Below are 19,112 nucleotides of genomic sequence, written 5' to 3'. Positions count from 1 at the left end.
TTATCCTCTCGTGTTGCTTTTACACCAATGTGAATCTACTGAAGTTACTGTTGTTGGTGAAAGATCAGGATCTGGTCCCTACAGAGCAGAGACGTAACAAGTCAGTTAGGAACCACACTGCTGGCACGGTGCTGCTTCCGCTGTGCCATCTGGTGTCCATCCAGGCCAGCCAGAACTGGGGCTGAGCACAGAAGGGAGGAGAGATTTGGGATCACAGAGGGAAGAAAGTGAAAAATGTCCTAATAAAAAATTTCCCAATAAAAATTCCCAACTGTACAATGATTCCAAGAAATTTTGAGAAGAACCATAGGATTGTAGATCACAAAACAAAGAGAGAGAGGCTCAGGTCACAAGCTCTGGATCCGGGTGCGAAGTTTGTACCTGGGGTTTTGTTTCAGGCCTATCTCCAATTCATAAATCAAGTCAAACAAACAAACAAAAACCTAATCCATCCTACATAGGAATTGCTACACTGCATCAGACCAGTGGTCCATTCAGTCCAGTTTCTCTATATCACTTGCTTCAGAGGAAGGTGCAAGAAACCCCTGAGGCCGGATAGTTTCCGTCTAATGCCCATTCGTGATTGATTGTGGTCTAAGAGCTGGAGATGACTTACCTGCTGTGATTCTCAGTACAAGCATCATGGAAACACAAAGTGGTGCTGAGGGTGTCTGGATGAGATATGTAGTTTGCAATGTTTATTACTTTAATTTGGGACTCTGGCACGCTAATGGAGCTTTACTATCCCTTCCCTTCCATGAAACTGCGACTACCTGAGCAAACCTTTGGCTGCTGTCTGACATCCTATGTGACATGGCTCCCCCTTGAAGGTCAGCGGAAGTGGCCAAGCCGCTTGGAGGAGGAGCGTTTGCAGTATAGATGGGGCCTTAGGGTGACTGAAATTAAGAAAAGAAAAAATTAGGCTGAATATCAGGATGAAGCTCTGAACAGTGAGCTCTGTTAATCTAGTGCAGAGTCTTTAGTGGGACTCCGGAACGGATGGAAGTCCTACTGCAAACTAGATTGGTCAAAGCACTGGAAATCAAACCTTCACGCTCCACCGGGAGCTGGCTTAAGGACAAGCTTCTCAATCTTTTCCATAGCCTGGACCACTTCTGAGGAAGTCCCCTCTATTTTCCAACCTTCCCATCCTGATCTCACGCATTCCTTGTGGCTCCTTCTGAGCTTGGTGGACCTAGACATGTCCGGCCAATAGCATTCAAATCAAATGAATTTCCTTTCCCCATGTCCCTGATCATGTTAAACGGTTTCTTGTCGCCAGCTCCTCTCTGCTCATGGCTGTGCTCTTCTGTGCTGGCTGGAGTACCCTCTGTGTCCTGCTCTCACCTGGAGTACCTACCTTTAGAAACTCCAGGCTCTGCCCCTGCTAACTGCTCTTGGTTCTGCTGGCATCTCCTGACTCCTTTCTGCTGGGCAGTTCTGACCTCTCTCTGCCTCCTTCTTTTGGCTGCAGCAGCTCCTAAGAGGGAGTTGCAGGATTTGCCTCTCTTACTCTTTAACAGCTACTTTTTTAGGTATCGAGGCTCTGAAGAACCTGGATGCCAGCAGCAGTGCAGATCCAGCATCTGCTCTGTGGACCAGAGCTCCAGGATGGGCTGACAGTGTTTTTCCATCACTAACATCTATGAACCTATGAATAACAGGCCTGTTTTCCAGGTTCCTCCCCACTTCCTCTCATTCCTGTTAATGCCCTACCATAACAAAGACACGTCAGAACAGTGAAAGGAACCACTTATTTCTGCAAGGCATTGAATATCACAGATGTCTCTGGGGTGCTTTAGAAATACTGGCAGGCAGGAGGGATGGACAAACTTCTAGGTCCTGATCCTGCAAATGCTTACGCATGTGCTTGATTTTAAGTACGAGTAGTCCCACTGAAGACGACAGGAGTTCTTGCCTGCTTCAAGTTAAGCACATATTATTATTTGTACGGCGGTAGCACCTAAGAGGCCCAGACATGGGCCAGCCCCCCATAATGCAAGACTCTGTACAGTCACAGAACAAAAAGATGCCCCAAAGAGAGTCCAATCTGAGAATAAGACCAAAGACAACAGATGGAGACAGACAGATGGAGGGAGACATGAGGAAACAATGTGATGATTCTGAGACAGTGTTAATCTGGAACCACGTATGTATGGGCAGCATCAGGCGTCTTAGTCCCGGACGCTAACAGTGGATGAAAACTGCCTCTGCACAGAAGTCCATGCACTACTTGAGTTGCACTTGGGCCCTGTTGTGCCGGCTTGAACCACGCCACCGGTACATTTGTACCACACAGGCACGCGGTTCACCCAGAGTTAAAAAAAATCACAGCAACTTGAAAGAAAGACAAATACAAAAGAGTTGCAAACTTCAATTGCCCCCTGAGCAAGTTCCACATGCTCAGGCATGCATGCTGGGTCCGTTCACTTCTAAGAGCCTTTCACATGTCTGGGGACCCAACGACATGCTCTGAAGGAAGCCAAGGAAATGCTGACAGCAATGACTGATGAGCCTCAGCAGTCAGGGTCTGCTCTTACACAAACTGCCTTCATCAGCAACTTGCTGCTACCACCAGTTAATCTTCTTGCAAAAGGTACACTACTGGTACATTTGTACATTTCCTTTCCCAGTAACCTAATCTACCATCTAGTTTATGCATACACGCTCTGAGTTTTTTGGTGTTTTGTTTTTTTTTCCCCCCTAAGCAATCAATCTATCCAGCTAGAAGCTACAACTGAATTTAAATACCAGGGTTTTCATTATCTCCAACACAGAAAAGAGAAAGGGGGTGGAGGGAAGAGACATATTGAAAATACAGTGAAATAAATTCCAATCTATTGAACAATATATTTGTAGGTATGTATATTTCTGCAACCATATAATGCCTAGTATATTTCACAAAATCTATTTTGGCAATAATATTGTGAAAACATTTTGACTGGGGTTTTGCTGTCCTCCCTTGACGTCTTTGAATATATTTTAATATCCCGACGCTATTTCTTATGATGTGCATTACGTGAGCGCCTAGAGACCGCAACTGAGATCAGGGACAGGCCCCATCCCAATGAGACTGTAGCCTAAATGGACAAGGCTATAAAAGGTGTGGGGTGGGGTGGGGGGGGAACCAGAGGCCCAAAGAGTGGCTGTGACCTGATCGTATATATAAATATATATGCACACAGGGGTGCCGGTATGCATGTACTCTTAAAATCATGTGTCAAATGTATCTTTGGTATGACTACTGAAGCCAGTGGAGTTACACCCAATATGAATTTGGCCCAATATCTACACTTTTGCTTATATTCAAATATCTATTCCTAAATGCAGGAAAGATGAAAGAGCAGAGACAAGCTGTAATAGCAAATACTTTTCACCAAAACAAGCAACTCACGTTAAGGGTCTGCGCCATCCATTTCAGTTAGTTTGGGATCCAACCCTAACCGCTTTTCAAATTCCATTAAAAAAAATATATGGGGCTAGTTTAGCAAAGATTTTAATCTTTTTACAAAGTGCAGTTGTCCAGTGCAGGTATTAATTATCTACAACATACAAGTATGCTCTCCAAGCCAAACTGGTGGTCACCCTTTAGATAATGATAGTCCCTGGTTATAGATAAACAGGTCAGAGTTGGTTGGTAACTGTATGGGAGACACCAAAGAAAGATCTTAGGTGTGACAGATATGGCAATTTCATGCAATATCTTTGGGCAGTTTTGCAGACTTGAGTTTAAATAGCTTGGAGTCTTTGTATGATGGATGGAAAGTTTATTTGTTAAAATGTGGGTGTGTGTTACTTCTGTAGGGAGGGTGACATAACCTAGTGTAAACCCTGGAAATTGTTATGAGCTTCAAAGGACTATTTTAAAAAAAAAGGTGCCAGACAAAAATGAACTTTTGGGACAAACAAAGTGAAAAGGGGTTTCCCAGGAAATCTCTAGGGGGAGGTATATGCAAATGTACCCCGCTCCTGTTCTACAAGAATATAATGTTTTGTAGCTTTGTTCTGCACGTGGGACGTTCATCTGCTGATTAGCTTTTACATGAGGAAAAGATCAAAGGCCCAAACTTTATGACAGCTCAGAACAAGCACACTCATGAATCATTCATTCTTTCTAACAGCTGTTGGGAACTTGTAATCACAGAAAAAGCCCTTAATGAGGTCTGAAGGACTGACACCTGTCATAGCCTTCGTTGGAGCTGGGGGTGATCTTGGGTAAGCTTATTAGCCTGTGTATAGGGTTTTTTTATTGTTTTTAATGTGTTTTCTCTTAATGCTTTTACCGTCAAAATAAATGTACTTGCTAAGAAGGGGCTGTGTGGTCCTTTATACTTGAGGGCAATTGTGCTGTTTATAACACATTTATAATTGTTTATAATTGTGCTGAGGAGACGGCAAAACAGGCCTGCTGGAACAGTCTGACCTGCTGGGGAACTCCCAGTGTAGGCAGGGAATTGTGTAGCCTGGAAAATCCCTGGTCGGGGGAGAGAAGCGCAGATCTCCACCCAAAGCAGGAGCCAAGAGCCTAGAGTGAATGCCCTCGCTGAACCCCCTGGAGGGAAATACAGGTGCAATTGCCCTGAACTGTGATACCAGGCACTGAAGGGCTGTGGGTTAGCAGGTGGTTTGCTAACCTCTGAATTGAGATTAAACCAATATACTGATGTGCTGCTCATGGGTGGTGTTGTAAAACTGAAGAGCTGATGGCTGGTAGGTGCTAACTATCCCACAGCGCTTTTTGCAAGAGCTAAGTGGTGTCCTAGCTAAGATACAATTTGATTAGTTGCTTTCCACCAACCCAAATCTCCTTTCCCCTCTGCTATTTTGCTTGTCTACAGCATTCTCCTTCACTGCCTCTCCTGGGCTGCTGTATGCATTTACTGTTCTTTCCAGCAAAGATGTCACTGCCTTTGACTGGTGGTGAAGCATTTCTGGGATCTTTTGAAATGAAAGGCTTTGTCTAAATGCAGGATATTGCACCACTCTAGATCACAGTGACTGAAATCCATACGGCCAAACGATACCACAGACACAGCATTGCTTTGGTAAGCAAAGTTCATCAAATTACGAGCAACATAACCGCAACTGATTATGGGCCAGATCCAAGTTCAGTGAAGACACTGAGAAGACTCCCATTGGCTTTAAAGAGCTTTGGATCAGGCTCTGTTTCAGATGGGACTCTCATTCCTTTTGACTGAAAATAACATTATAAAGTCATGCACCTCCACCTGTTTGTGTAATAAGACCAAGGTCTGAGCACACACGCTTGTAACTTTAACCAATACCTGCCTGTCATCCGCTTTGCACATTGTAACAGTAGCAGGGGCACAGAATTGAAAGAAGTTCCCATTAAAAATAAACTGAAATGAATCCCCCTGGAATAAATAGAAACATGTCACACCCATGCCGGAGGATTGGATTTCTTGTGCCGGTGAGAGAAGGCATGGAAGAGAGCCTCCCACCTGTGGAGTCTGTGAGTTATGGGCCTCTTCCACTTAAGAAAGAAATGTAATACGGAGATGGGCTGGTGGACCCCTGAGGCAGTCTCTTAATCCTCACTCCTTACCTATGTGTTCTGGCCTCTAAGAATATAATGCACCAGTTTAGCACCTCTATTTCTATTCCTTCCTTGTGCCCATATGAGGAGCTGTGTGCAAAAACTGCTGTCATGGCCAAAATCAGATCTGGAGAATGCAAAAGGTTCTTTCTCCGATTACTTTATTTTTTACTGATCTTATTGTTGCTAAGAAAATGAGATGCAGAGTCTCTCCCCTTCGGCAAATATGGTAGGTTTCCTCATGAGATATTCATGAGAATCCCCATGACTGTTCTGCACACCCTGAATTCACACAGTTGGTGGGATTAAATTTTTAATCTTAGTTTCTGAAATATCTCCTTCCTGTTGAGCAAACTTCAGAAAATATTTTCCTGTCTCCCAGCAAACCCATTGGGTGCACCAACTCAGTAATGCTGCGTCCTCAGCCAGTGGCAAAACCCAGTCAGTATTAGTGATTGGATGTTCAGTTTGAATAAGATTGCTTACTGGGTCAGGGACCATCTTCTTGTTTTGTGTTTGTGCAGTGCTGGTCCATAACGAGCTCCTAAATGTTCTGACAATACAAATAATAAAATAAAATAACACTTCAGACCTGGAAAGTGGGCTGACAAATTCTTACTTCCTAGCACTTCTACTATAACAGTGCATAAAGGCCCAGATCAGGATCCCATTGTGCTAGGGGCTGACAGATCCAAGAACGAGGTTCTCAGTTACTTCAGAGGCCCGACAGTTCCTATTTTTGCTACTTGAGCAAGTATTGCAGCCCTTGGGGGCCAATGCAAGGTTGTTCCCTACAGCATCTTCTCCACAGCTTTGTGCAGCTCAGTTCTAAAGACTCAAGATGTGGGGTTTCCATCTCTGCCCTTGGGAGATTATTCCAGAGTCAAATGGATTTTGCTCAGCTGGAAGTTCGGGAGGGGGGAAATAGCCTCCTTTGCAATATTTTGAAATGTCCATATTTAAATAAAAAAAAAAGTAATAAACGATTCTATAGAAGTGCTGGAAAAATGCTCTGAGTTCAGCTGGAGTTGGGGGTGAAGAATTTAAGGCAGTGTTTCTTATCCCTGCTAAGAAGCAAATGGAAGCCCCAATTCTGCAAGCGCTTGTGCACATACTTCACTTGATTCACACCAATAGCCCCGGTGAAATCAAGAAGATTACTCTCAGACTCCGCTTTAAGCATGCATGACAGCCTTGGCAGATTCAAGGCCCAGCATACCTCACATGTAACGCTCGGCGCAGAGGAGGGGAAGGCAATCTGTGGTCTTGTGAAGCACAGCGTGGGGGTCTGCAATATCTCGAGAGCCAGCAAATGGGGGGAACTGAGGTGTTGGAAGAAGAGTTAGTCCACGGAAGGACCTTTTCCCTTATGAAGTGGACCATGAAATAAAAACGTTAGGAGAGGCACAATTTATAATGTAACAATGGCAAGTATATAATTCAATAGAAAGGTGTGTCCTTTTGGCCAGCAAGGTTAAAGCAGGAGGCCTGCCATGGAAAGGCTGTGGAAAGGTTTTCGGTAGCACGGGGAACTATGTCACAGTTGGTTCTATGAGAGGGTCAGGTTAACCTCCCACCTCTCAGACTCCTGCTGAGAGCTGCACATTAAAAAGTCACTCAATGAGATCGCCCGGCTGCAGGTACAAATTGACCTAGCTCCACAGACTTCAAGGCCACAAGTGGCCTATTCTTTTTTTGGCAGGGATATATTTTGTTGGTAGTTTACCCAGTTTGGGTAAATACTCAGGGTCTTACTCACGTCTGCACAGGCCCCACCCACAAACCCCACATCCCCCATGCCGCCATAGGCAATCTGCCCCACACCGCTGGCTACGGCTGCTCCCAGAAATCCCTCCTACACTCCCCCCAGAGAGACACCACAGACAAACAGCACAGCTTCCAACCAAGCCCTAAATGCCACAGGACTTGTCGGTGAGCAGTGCACGTCCACCTCTCTCCAACTCAATGCCAGCCACTCTCCTGGAGCACCCTGGGCTAAATCTCAGCCAAAAGGGCTGACGGAAACAGGGTGACTGGGCCCTCGGCTTTCTTGTGACAGTGAAGATTCACCCCTGAAGGATTCCAGACAGAATGCAGGGGGGGCAATGAGGTTCAGAGTAAGGACTGCAGGATTTAGACTTGCAAAAACTTCTTGCTTTTATTCTCTTCACAACATCCCCTGGCAAGGAGTTCCCAAGGTTGACTGTGCACTGTATGAAGAAGTGCTTCCTTTTGTTTGTTTTAAACCTGCTGCCTATTAATTCCATTGGTTGATCCCTGGTTCTTGTGTTCTGAAAAGTGACCATTTATTCCTATCCTTTATTCCCTGTTTATTGACCAGATCCCTCTTATCCCACGACTGCTTACTTTGCTTAGTAAGGGACTTTGTCAAAGGTTTCCTGAAACCCCAAGTACACTATATCCAATGGTTCGCCCTTGTCCATATGTTTGTTGACCCTTCAAAGAATTCTAATAGATTGGTAAGGCATGATCTGACTATTCCCCCAACAAATTGTGTTCATCTATGTGTCTATTATTGTAAAGAATGGAATTGTTTCAACCAGTTTGCCTGGTACTGAAGTTAGGCTTACCAGCCTGTAATTGGTGTAATTTTTTTCACCCTCTGCTGAGAGCCGGCACAAGGGCTAACCCTCACTCCCTTCCCATTTCAGTGGCACTTAAGGGGCTCCTAGACTTTGTGCTGACCCTCTGCACAGGATAAATTTCACCCTGTCATAGCATCTCTCTGTCTTTTCTTGTGCCCAGAGAGGTTTAGCAACGAGGAGGACCTTACAGCAAGCGTGTGGGCTTTCAAATTAGCATGTATGTCTTTTTTGCTAGTGCAAAGTCTTATATTTGGGGGTGCACATGAAGACATGGGCAAGCTATTGTCTGTTCTGCCTGTCAGCAAGTGGGGCTCTGTGAGTGCAAAAAAGGGCAAGTTTTCCAGAGACAGTTAAGGAGGCTCCTTTCAAGACTGTCTCCTTTGGCCCATTCTTTTCCTAGGCCTGCTGTATGCTACACAAGTTCCCTTTTGTCACCCAGGTTAGCCCGCGTGGCCTTAGAAACACGTTTCTCAAGACTGTACACAAAGCTCTGCAGCTCACCTCTGAACAACACACCCCTGCAATCAGTGCTACCCGTGTGTGTATCATCACATGGTTCCCTCTAGCCAATGGGGTTTAGCCTTCTACAGGAAATGTTTCTCTTCCTTATTCTATTTGGTTCTTCTTTCAGTTGCAACTCCACGGATACGGATGGTTTTATTTTACATGACTCACAGAAGAGCTCACAAATTAATTACCCACTTACACCCTCTTTACCGAGTGAGGTCATCAAGGATCTGGCTCATCCATCTCCCCCTGGCTGGTGGCATCACAGCTCCAACTTTAAGGCCAGAATCAAATGTCAAAATTGCCAGTTTAGGTTAGAATCAGACTTAAATGTATCTTATTATACACAGAGGCGCACAAACATAATATGTCATCGTTAATGGTTCAGAACAAAGCCTAGAAAAATAGTGTCCCGGCACAGAAGAAGTTTATAATATATTTGATATATAGCTTTCATTATTAGCAATAATTTCTGTAACTGCGTCTGGATTCACAGCGACACACATTGAATAATCATTCTATTTTTTTATTTATTCTCTGGACCCCGCACTTCTTTTCAGGTGGACCCTGATTCTCAGAGTTCCTTTGATCCCGGCAGTTTGATATCCTCAGAGCCTCACTGGGTGCTGTATTTATACCCCCAAAGAAGTTTAATCTCTGTTTGCCGCACAGCAGAAAAATTTAAGCTCAAGATTTTACCTTTTTAAAAAAAAAAATCTATAATTTTATTCTCCATTCCGCTCTTTCTTTGCCTACCCCCTGACAGTCTCTTTGTCATTATATTAAAACCTAATTACCAAGACAACTCTCTTCACCTAAGTCAACCACAAGCCCAATTATTTCTAATGCATGCAAAAATAAAAAAAACCCACACACACACACACACACACACACCAAAAAATTAAACCTCCCCCCCACCCGCCCCACAGTACACACACAAAGAAATGAACAATAAAAAGGAGTTTGCTAGCCTCCACCTTTTCTCACAGTCAGGCATCAAGTTCACATGGGAATTTATGCCAGTTTTGACATTAGCAGGAAAAATTAACAGTTCTCGCAAAAAAAATGAGAAGAGAAGAGAAAAAAAATATGAAACTCGCACAAAAGGGGTTTTGTGTTGCAAGCAGAATAAATTATAGTGTGATGTTATTAAAACACTTAGTTGTTAAGTTGCCAAGAAAATCCAGTATATTCACACGGACTCAAGGACCTGTCTCCATGCAAAGTAATTAAATTAGATTTATGGGCTGCATTACATCAGTGTTTGATAGTTCATTTTTCCTTTCTTCATATTTTGTCCTGCTTTATTAGAGCATGTGACAGATGGTAAAAATAGTGTGAAGTTTCTTGGCCCTGTGCTAAATCCCCCTTCGGTAGTATATCTCTCTTCTGTCAGTTCTCCCCAGCGATGATAAATTAACCTCTCCTCTTCTATCCCGAGTGTGGCAGTAAAGCACTCTTTGACACAGCACTATCACTTTATCTTAATCTGTGCTGTTCTAGGGGTGGAGTGGGGGTGAGAGAAAGAGGGGGATGATGCAATCACTACCACAAGTTTAAAACGAAGATTTATTGTGTCAAAAAAAAGGCAGAGAAGGGGCTTGATTTAGATAATGTACTGTGGGTTGTTTTTTTTTTTTCCTCATTTGCAGCTTTTCTCCTTTTCTGTGGTGGAGAGGGGTAGGGTTCCTGCTGGGTTTATTGGCGTAGGGGGTCTCAACAGCTGATTTTCCAAGGCAGCTTCTCTCTCTGACACACTCCATCGCCACTACACCTAGTAGATGGATGGATGGTCCTTTTCTCCAGTGAGCTGCTGTTATTTATCTCCTACCATCCTGCATGCTGCCTTCATGGGAAAGCAACATGCAAATCAGTCCAGTCCTGCAGAGGGCACAGCAACCTCTGGGTGGGAAATAATAACCTTGTTTCCCTGTAAAGGCTCCATGGCATCCACTCAGTTGACTCGGTGCTAGCATTCCCTCTGCTCTGTAATACAGAAATCAAGAACCAGTGCCTCTTTGGCTTTTAGAATACCATGGGCTGTACTAAACAAAATGTACTAGCAAATATTTTTCTGATAAACACCCCAGAAGCAACAGGTGCTTTGGAAAGCATGACCATAATCCTCTACACAGCGAAGAATGGAGTGAGGGTTAGAGATGGGCCAGATCTGGGTTCAGTTCCCACCTTTGCACAGGCTTCCTGTATGACATTGGGCAAATCATGTAGCCTCTCTGGCCAAGCTCCCAATCCGTAAAATGGGGTTAACAGCACTTCCTACCTCCTGGGGCATTGGGAGAATAAATCCTTTAATGTCTGTGAGATGTTCAAATGCTACAGTAATGGTGGAGAACAAAGAAATAGATAGATAACCACTCTAAATTTGAGGGATTCAAATAAATGGGACCTGAACTAGAACTATCTCCATTTCTGCCCATCTCCTGCTAGTATTTGAACCAGGGTGAATACAAGATACAAACTGAGTAGCATGTGTGCATTTTGGGAAGTACACCTCCCCTTTTGCATAGGTCCATTGATGGCTTGAAGCTAGCAAGATTTGGTGACAATATGTGCGCCATCTTTTGGCAAAGACTCAATTACTATGTGAGATCCTGAATTTGGCTCTTCAGTTTGTTACTGCAAGGATTTGTTATGTTTATGGCATATACACAGTGAAGTTAGATTTAAAAAAGACTTAAAATAATCTTTCTATAAGGTTGCAATATAACACTGTTTTATTTCTTAAAATTCAGAACCTTAACACCAAGAACCAAAACCAGAGAGAGATAAAGCAGGCTGCTCCTTAAGGCAGCGCTGGTGTTGCTCTAGGCTGGCTCTCTGCAGACTGACTCTGTGACCGACCCATCTCATGTACTTACCTCCAGAGCCCTCCAGCCTGCCAGCAGGGCCAGAAAACCCCTTGCAACTTAAAACGATAGCTTGTAATTCTAACACCATTTTCAATACCCAGGATTCTAAGCAAACACACACTATCCAAAGGCTCACCACCATGAGCCACTCGGATGTTCTGGTGCCAGGCACAGAGCAAGAACAGGCCAGCTGCAGACTCCTCAGCCCAACAGGTGATTTTCATGTGGTATTAATGAAAAGCTGAGTACTACCCCCATGAGCTAAGAGGAAAAGCTGTCGGGGCAGGATCCTGCACTCTTTACTCAGACAATATTCCCACTGAGGCTTCTGCATGTTCCTTACTAGTTGTACAGCAGTTGGTGAAGAGACAGGAGCTTTTCAAATGTCCATTGCCCTACCCCAGAGAGTACCAATGGGACCACCTGGTACTCAGATCCTCCACGCTTCCAGCTCTTCCAGCAGCTATACATGATTCAATCAGAAGGCCAGTGTAGACCAGTGGTTAGGGCACTGGCTTGGACACAGGAGATCTGGGGCTTATTCCTAGCTCTGCTGCTTGACTTGGTGTGTGGTCTTGGACATGTCACTTCATCTCTCTGGTTCCATACCTGTCTTCTCTATTTAGAATGGACGCTCTCCAGGGCAGGGACTGACGCTCCCTATGTATTTGTACAGTGCCTAGCACGACAGAGGACTGACCTCATTAATAGTCACGGGATAACGCTGCTGGGTCAATAGCTGGGAGTAGAATTATCAAGGCTGTCTTAGACGGGATGAACAATGTAAGGTGTCAAGTCAATCTTTCTCCTCTGATGCTGTCTTGTCTGCTCTCTCCATTTAAAAAGCCTATCCCTGCATTTACAGGGACCATTTGCTGTACATCTTTTTTTCCTCCTCAGCTGGATTTCAAGTCAAAGAAATTGATTGAAGTGTTCAGTCACCTGGACCATAACTAAAGAACACAGGATATTTGTCATAGACAAGAAAGTAATCACTTTCCATGCTGAGGTGTATTTCCTGCAAGCCTCTTCTGTTCAGTCAGAAGGCAGAAAAGATGAAATGCAGAGCCCAAGGTGTAGACTCTCCTCTGTCACACCACTGTACATCAGGAGTAACTCCACTGAAGCCAGCGGATGTAAAACCAGCCAATGATGTAAAACTAGAGGGAGGAGAGACTCAAGCCCAAACTCTGTCATGGAAGATCATGCAGTGCAATCGGTACATGCACACACTCACGTGTGTGGACAGGCAGGATTGGGTTGTCTGAAGCAGCTAGTGACCATTCCGTTTCCTTAGTGTTCCCAACGGGTATAAAAGAAACAGGGCTTTGTTGTAACATCGCCAGAGGCGAGGACACACACAGACCTCATCTCTTCTCCAAGCATCTCTTAATGCTATGGTGCACCTACTCCAGGGGAGTGAAGTTCTATAGGGACAATGACTCCAGGAGATTGCTGGTTGCCTAGCGTGTCCCTAATGTCACCAAAAAGGATCTCCATACATGCTGATATGGACTACGTGGGCATGGAATGGACTGCAATCTATATTATAGAGCTGGGTGGCTCTTTTAGGTCATTATGGTCTATTAGTTCAAGACTTTAAGGCCCAGCTATAGAATGTTTAATTCACAGATCAATAGCCGGAGAACACTAATGAGGGTGTCGATGCAAGTTCAAAACCCAAAGGAAATGCTGCACTGTGTATCAAGTGCAGCAAAACACAGCTAGAATGGAATTCATAGGCGGGGATGAAAGTGAGGAATCCGCTTGAACCAAACCTGAATCTCCATCCAAACCTTGAACGTAGACCCAAAGCTTCATCCAAAATGGGAACGAAACCAAACCTGGAACGTCTTCCCTAATTCAAATATGGTCAGAACCTTGGTCCCAGACTCAGATGGGACCAGGATTATCAAGCAGATATTAAAGAAAGGCAATGAGTTCCAGGGGATAAAAGCCTCCTGTTAGGAGACCTGGGCTCTAGTCTTGGCCCTTCACGGACCTGCTGCATGACCTTGTGCAGGGTTGGAGGGTCAATTTCCCTCTCTGTGCTTGTTTCCCCTCCCACCCTTCATCTATCTTAGATTGCAAGCTCTTTGTACAGAGACTCTCTCTAGGTATATGTTTGTCCAGCACCCAGCACAATATCACTGAAGTCTCTAGATGCTACAGTAATATAATAAGAAACCAAGCGCAAACTGCACTTAGATGTAAAATATTTAGTCATATTGGGGCTTGGGGTTTTTTAAAAATATTTGGGTTTCTTTCAAAACTTTCTGATTTCTGCCTGAACAAGGAGGTCTTGGGGGAGCTATGAAATCTGCAGTTACATGGGCTGCTTCCAGTGGGTTCCCCATTCCACCAAGACTCTGTTAAATCTTTACCCGTTCTAACACAATTCAGAATCCTCAGCATGCCATCTTGCCTGAATATTCAAAGTGAAGGCTTCTGGCTTGCCTGCAGCAGGCAATTATCCATCGTGAAAGTGAATGGGAAGGAAACAGGGAAGGGCTGTTGTGATCTGACCCAAGTTATGTAGCAGTGGAACTAGGTTTTAAACATTCTGAGCTTCTAGGGTTTGCTGATCTCTGGGAATAAATTGGTAGTTTTACATCACTTTGGGTTGGTTGATTTTTCCACTCAGAAACTTTTACAGTTTCATTTTTGCAAACAAAAGAAATGCAAAAAGCAACCACATTTGGAGACAAATCCCAATAATGTTTTCATTTTTGAATGAAACCACCAACATTATTATGATTTATTATTATTATTATTATTGTAAAATAGCATCTACAGCTCCCATTCAGGACTGAGGCCCCAGTCAGGTGTGGGATCAGAATGACACAGAATAGGATAGAATAATAGTTGTAGACTAGATGGTCACATAACTTTCCTCACTGTCCGTTGGTGTTATTTGTATCACGGATGAATCTAGAGGCCCCATTGTGCTACGCACATCGTGAAAGACAGTCCCTGCCCCAAAGATCTTACACTTCAAGCAGATGACAGCGGCTAAGGGTGAGAAGAGAAACAGGCATAAAGAGGGGAAGTGATGTACCCAAGGTCACACAGGAGGCCAGTGAAATAAGTGAAGGTTTCTAAACATCAGAGGAGTGAAGTTCTGGAATAGCCTCCGAGGGGGAGTAGTGGGTGCAAAACACTTGACTTGTTTCAAGACTGAGCTTGATAAGTTTATGGTGGGAATGGTATGAGGCTGCCTCCGATGGCATATGGCCCATCCACATCTGCTATTAGCAAACATCTCAAACAGCCAGAGATGGGACACAGATGGGGAGGGCTCTGAATTACTACAGAGAATATTTCCCAGGTGTCTGGCGGGGGTGTCTCAGCCACATGGTCAGGGTCTAACTGAATGCCATTGAAAGTTGGGAAAGAATTTTCTCCCAGCTTGGGTTGGCAGAGACCCTGGTGGTGGGGGGGGAGGTTGCCTTCCTCTGTAGTGTGGGGAATGGGTCAGATGCTGGTTTGAACTAGAGTAAATAGCGGATTCTCTGAAGCTTGAATTCGTTAAATCAAGATTCGAGGATGTCAGTAACTCAGTCAGAGGTTATGGGCCTATTACAGGAGTGGGTGAGTGAGCTTCTGTGGTCTGCGACGTGCAGGAGGTCAGACTAGATAATCACAATGATCCCTTCTGGCCTTAAAGTCTATGAGTCACAGAGCTGGAAATAGAACTGAGGTCTCCTATGTGCTAGGCTACTTCTGTATGCACTGGACTATACTGTCTAATCTTTTTCCCCACTCAGCCCCTCAACTGCAAAGAAAATGGGCCCTGCTCTATTTTCCCATTTTTGTGCTGCTCAGGTCTGCGGGTCTGAGCGTATTAACTAGCCAATCAGGTTTCATTATGAGCCCAAGTAATTCTTATCATTATACCTGTAATTTATTTCTTCTGTGTTTCATAAAATGTGAAATATCACCACTCGCTGGGTGCCCAGAGAGCACAGGGATGCTCCATTAAGTTCGACACTGCTCCTCCGTAAGACGCTGTAATTATATGCAGCTTTTTTTTACAGCTAAGTTCCTACTTGCAGATGGTAACAAAAGAAATAAGCTTTTAATCCAAACATAATTAATATGAATTACCTCCACAGTACACCCTGGCTTTGCACCATTAAACTTAATTTTTGTTTTGCATGATAATTGTGTTATCATTACCATTTATAGGAGAACTCAGGGACCTTCACTTTGTTTTCAGCCGAGACCAAAGGAGCTGGAAATGTTTATCTATGTTCTTGCTGCCTGCAAAGCCGGGGGGAATGACTGGACTTGTCTGGTCTTTGCTTTGTCTTCTCTTTGGTCAATCATATTGCATCAACGAAGGCATTTCCCCCGTGCAATCATCTGCTCGCATCCATTAAGTGTGGAGGGATGGCGTTGCACTTGGACCTTTTCAGGAGTCCCGTTTGGTGAACTGGGATGGATTGTGGGCTGGCGACGGATCCCCTGTGAAATTTGCAGTTGTAACATGCACCCAGGTCATTCCAAAAGAGCTTTGCTTTGGATTTTGGAGCTTGCTTGGAAGTGGTCCCTCAACTCCTTCTGCAGGCTGCATTTCCTACAGCTCCAGCTCTCTTGTCACACTCCCCAGCGGGGGACTGGGGCTCTTTGAAGCAGGCCTGGAATGTCTGGCTCCTCCACGGGGCGGTGAAGGGCTCCCTGGGGATGTGTTCATCACTTTGGAAGAGGGTAATTGACAACATTCTTCCTGTGACCTGAGGCCGCAGGCAACATACCAGGGGAACCCCACTAGCCACAATATGTGCTGGGAGCCCACACCCAGCACTGTACTAACCACATTCACTTCCTGCCCCCAAGAGCTTACAATCTAACCAGGCAAGAAAGAAAAAGGGTAGGAAGGAAAGTGAGAAGAAATAACTTGCCCGCGGTCACACAGCATGTCAGTGGCCAAGCAAGGATTAGAATCCAGGTCTCCTGATTCGCAGTCTAGAGCCCTGGCTTCTAGACAACGCGCCTCCATCATAGCTAATATTTTAGATTTTGCTTTAGTTTTTCCTTTGAGTATTTGAACACAATACTGTAGTTTCTTATAATGTTCCACTGCATCACTTCCCCAATAGGAGGGTAAGTGCTAACATGCTCACGGAGAGCGCGTGTGTGAACGTGTGTGTGTGAGAGAGAAGAGGAGTGTTCAGAAGAAAACCCCTTAAGAAAAGACAGTTCAAATAACAGGCCCAGTGGGAGGCAGCTGAGCCTGGGAATTAGGCTAATCGTACCCCAGACAGATGGAGATCTGGTGTGGAGTCCCTGAGGGTTTATCTGCACTGCGCACTGTGAGCATGGGCTCCGGTTCAGGTTTGAGCCGAAAACCCCTTCCATCCACACACAAATCAGTCTGACTTTGGGTCAAGCACTCTGGAGCTGGGTCCTGGGACTCCCCTAGAGCTGGAGGGAAAATTTTGGACTAAACTTTTGTTTGCGGAAAAATGCAGATTCAGGTCCACTGAAAGACGTTGCAAATTTGCCAAATTGTTTTGGTTGGGGGGGGAATCAGAAATAATCCAAATGTTTCATTTTGACATTTTCTAAGGGAAATGTTTCAATTTTGGGGATTCAAAATGACTTTTCATTTTTCATTTTACTTCAATTTTGTTTTTTAAAAGTTAAAAAAACTCACAAATTAAATGAAACATTATTTTACACCCAAATTCATACATTTGCACAGTTATAGATCTCCCCTGCCTTGCGTCCACCACCGAATCCCTTAAACCTCTGTCTGTCCGTCTGTGTCACTGCAGTGCACAAAACAGGAGCTATTATCTTAGCCAGTGCAGAGGATTCTAGGATGTACCTGGAATTAACTACAGTATGCTAAGCACACATGGCTGAGCCAAGAAAAGGATGTACTGGATGGGGAGAAGTGGGCAGAAATTCTACAGGGTGGAGAAGCGGCATTCGGGGATTTTCTTCTTTCCTCCGCCCATGTGGGCTGATCGGCCTTCTTCAAGATTGGTCCTTCAGCTCTCCTAGAGTCTGATCTTCCCAGTGTGCCCTGGAGCAAAGTCGGCACAACCACCACTTCCTATGCCTCAAGCATCCGGCTAGCCTGGGAAAAGTACCCATGTGTCTGCCAACTGCAAGGTTCTAGGCCATGGGACAGTTCCACCAGGACCAAAGTTGAGCTAAAAAGCCAAGTGCAATAGCTGGGGGCTGCAACAGATTCACGTCCCGTGTGGATCAGACCCGAAGAGGGTTTCATAACACACATCCACAGGGTCAATGTCACCATCCCTCCCAGTATGCATGGGGATGTCTCGAGTCCAGGTCCTGTACTCATGGGACCATTACAGAGTCCCATTGCCAATTAACCACCCAGCCCTGGGACAAGTTTGTGCAGCTGCACTCCAAGAGGGAGATGCCAAATCAAGTCCCACAATTATTTATTGAAATTATAGCCGCTGTCAAGGAGGACTGAATTACTGCAGACTCCATTAGCTGACTCGTTGCATATGAAAGAGAGGGAATGAGAAAATGATGGATGAGAGAGAGAATGAAAAAAATACAAGCTCAGGAAACAAGAAACAGAATGAGAAAACAAGAGCAAACAACAGAGAGAGGGAAGGAAAGAGCATTCTCTCCCGACCGGATTTATTCCTGCCTGCGAAGTTCTCAAGTCAAACACCCAAGTGATGTCAATGTGTTCCAGGAAATCGCTTTCATAACTGACTAATGCTGGAGCTGCATGTGCAAAGCCAGCTGTAATGTTTGTACTGCCTCTCTGCACTGTGTGTGTGTGTTGGGGGAGGGAGACAACAATATGACAGACAGCGGTCCAGGCAGAAACCTCTTTGGTTTTCATGGGGCCAGGCCAAGACCATGCACCTGAATGTGCAGTACAACAGACCAGCCAGCCGCTTTAGTTGCACATTACTAGGGCGCCTAAGCAAAAGAGTTAAAGCTTCCAGGCGGGCACAGAGCCTTTGGCTGTCACAAGGAGTAGGGATCTGGCTTTTGGCCACACCCAGGGGTGAGCCGTCTATACTGCCAAAAGTGCCAGGATTGCATATGAATAAGCAAGTCACATGGGGATCAGTTATGCAAGGTTTAATGAAAAGATCATGTCTAGTTACAGACATATTTCATGCATATTATTTGCATCCTGTCTATTGCATGCACGCTCCTTGTATCCTGGTGTCCTCCGGGCATACTCCTTCTTCCTTCAAATCTCCTCTCCTATCTAGTAGTGGGTGAACTGCGCACAATGTGACGGAGCCTCCAAATTCTTGGGTGCCTCTCCCAATGAGTCTGCTAAATTGTCCTGGAAACCTTTCATGTGTTTGCTTGGGCAGCATCAACGCTATTGGCATTAGCTAGAGTGTTGGAAGCACAATGGCTGGAACAAAACACTCCTCTGGATCTTTCAGAGCCTTAATATCTCACTTCTAGAAACAGATGACAGCTCTTTGGGGAGGGCTCTTCTCTGCTTTTTACTGATAGAGAAATCTATGCTGTGCACAAGTCCTATGCTCCACTTAACACCCACAAGCCTTGCACAGGCCCTCCTCCTGGCATGAATTGCACCCAGCAGGA

This window comes from Emydura macquarii, unplaced genomic scaffold (assembly GCF_026122565.2).
Source record: "Emydura macquarii macquarii isolate MOO-44397 ecotype Brisbane River unplaced genomic scaffold, CSIRO-AGI_Emac_v2 contig_2894, whole genome shotgun sequence".
NCBI classification, from domain to species: domain Eukaryota; kingdom Metazoa; phylum Chordata; order Testudines; family Chelidae; genus Emydura; species Emydura macquarii.
The sequence above is the reverse complement of the archived record's forward strand: the minus strand, read 5'-3'. Positions refer to the sequence as shown.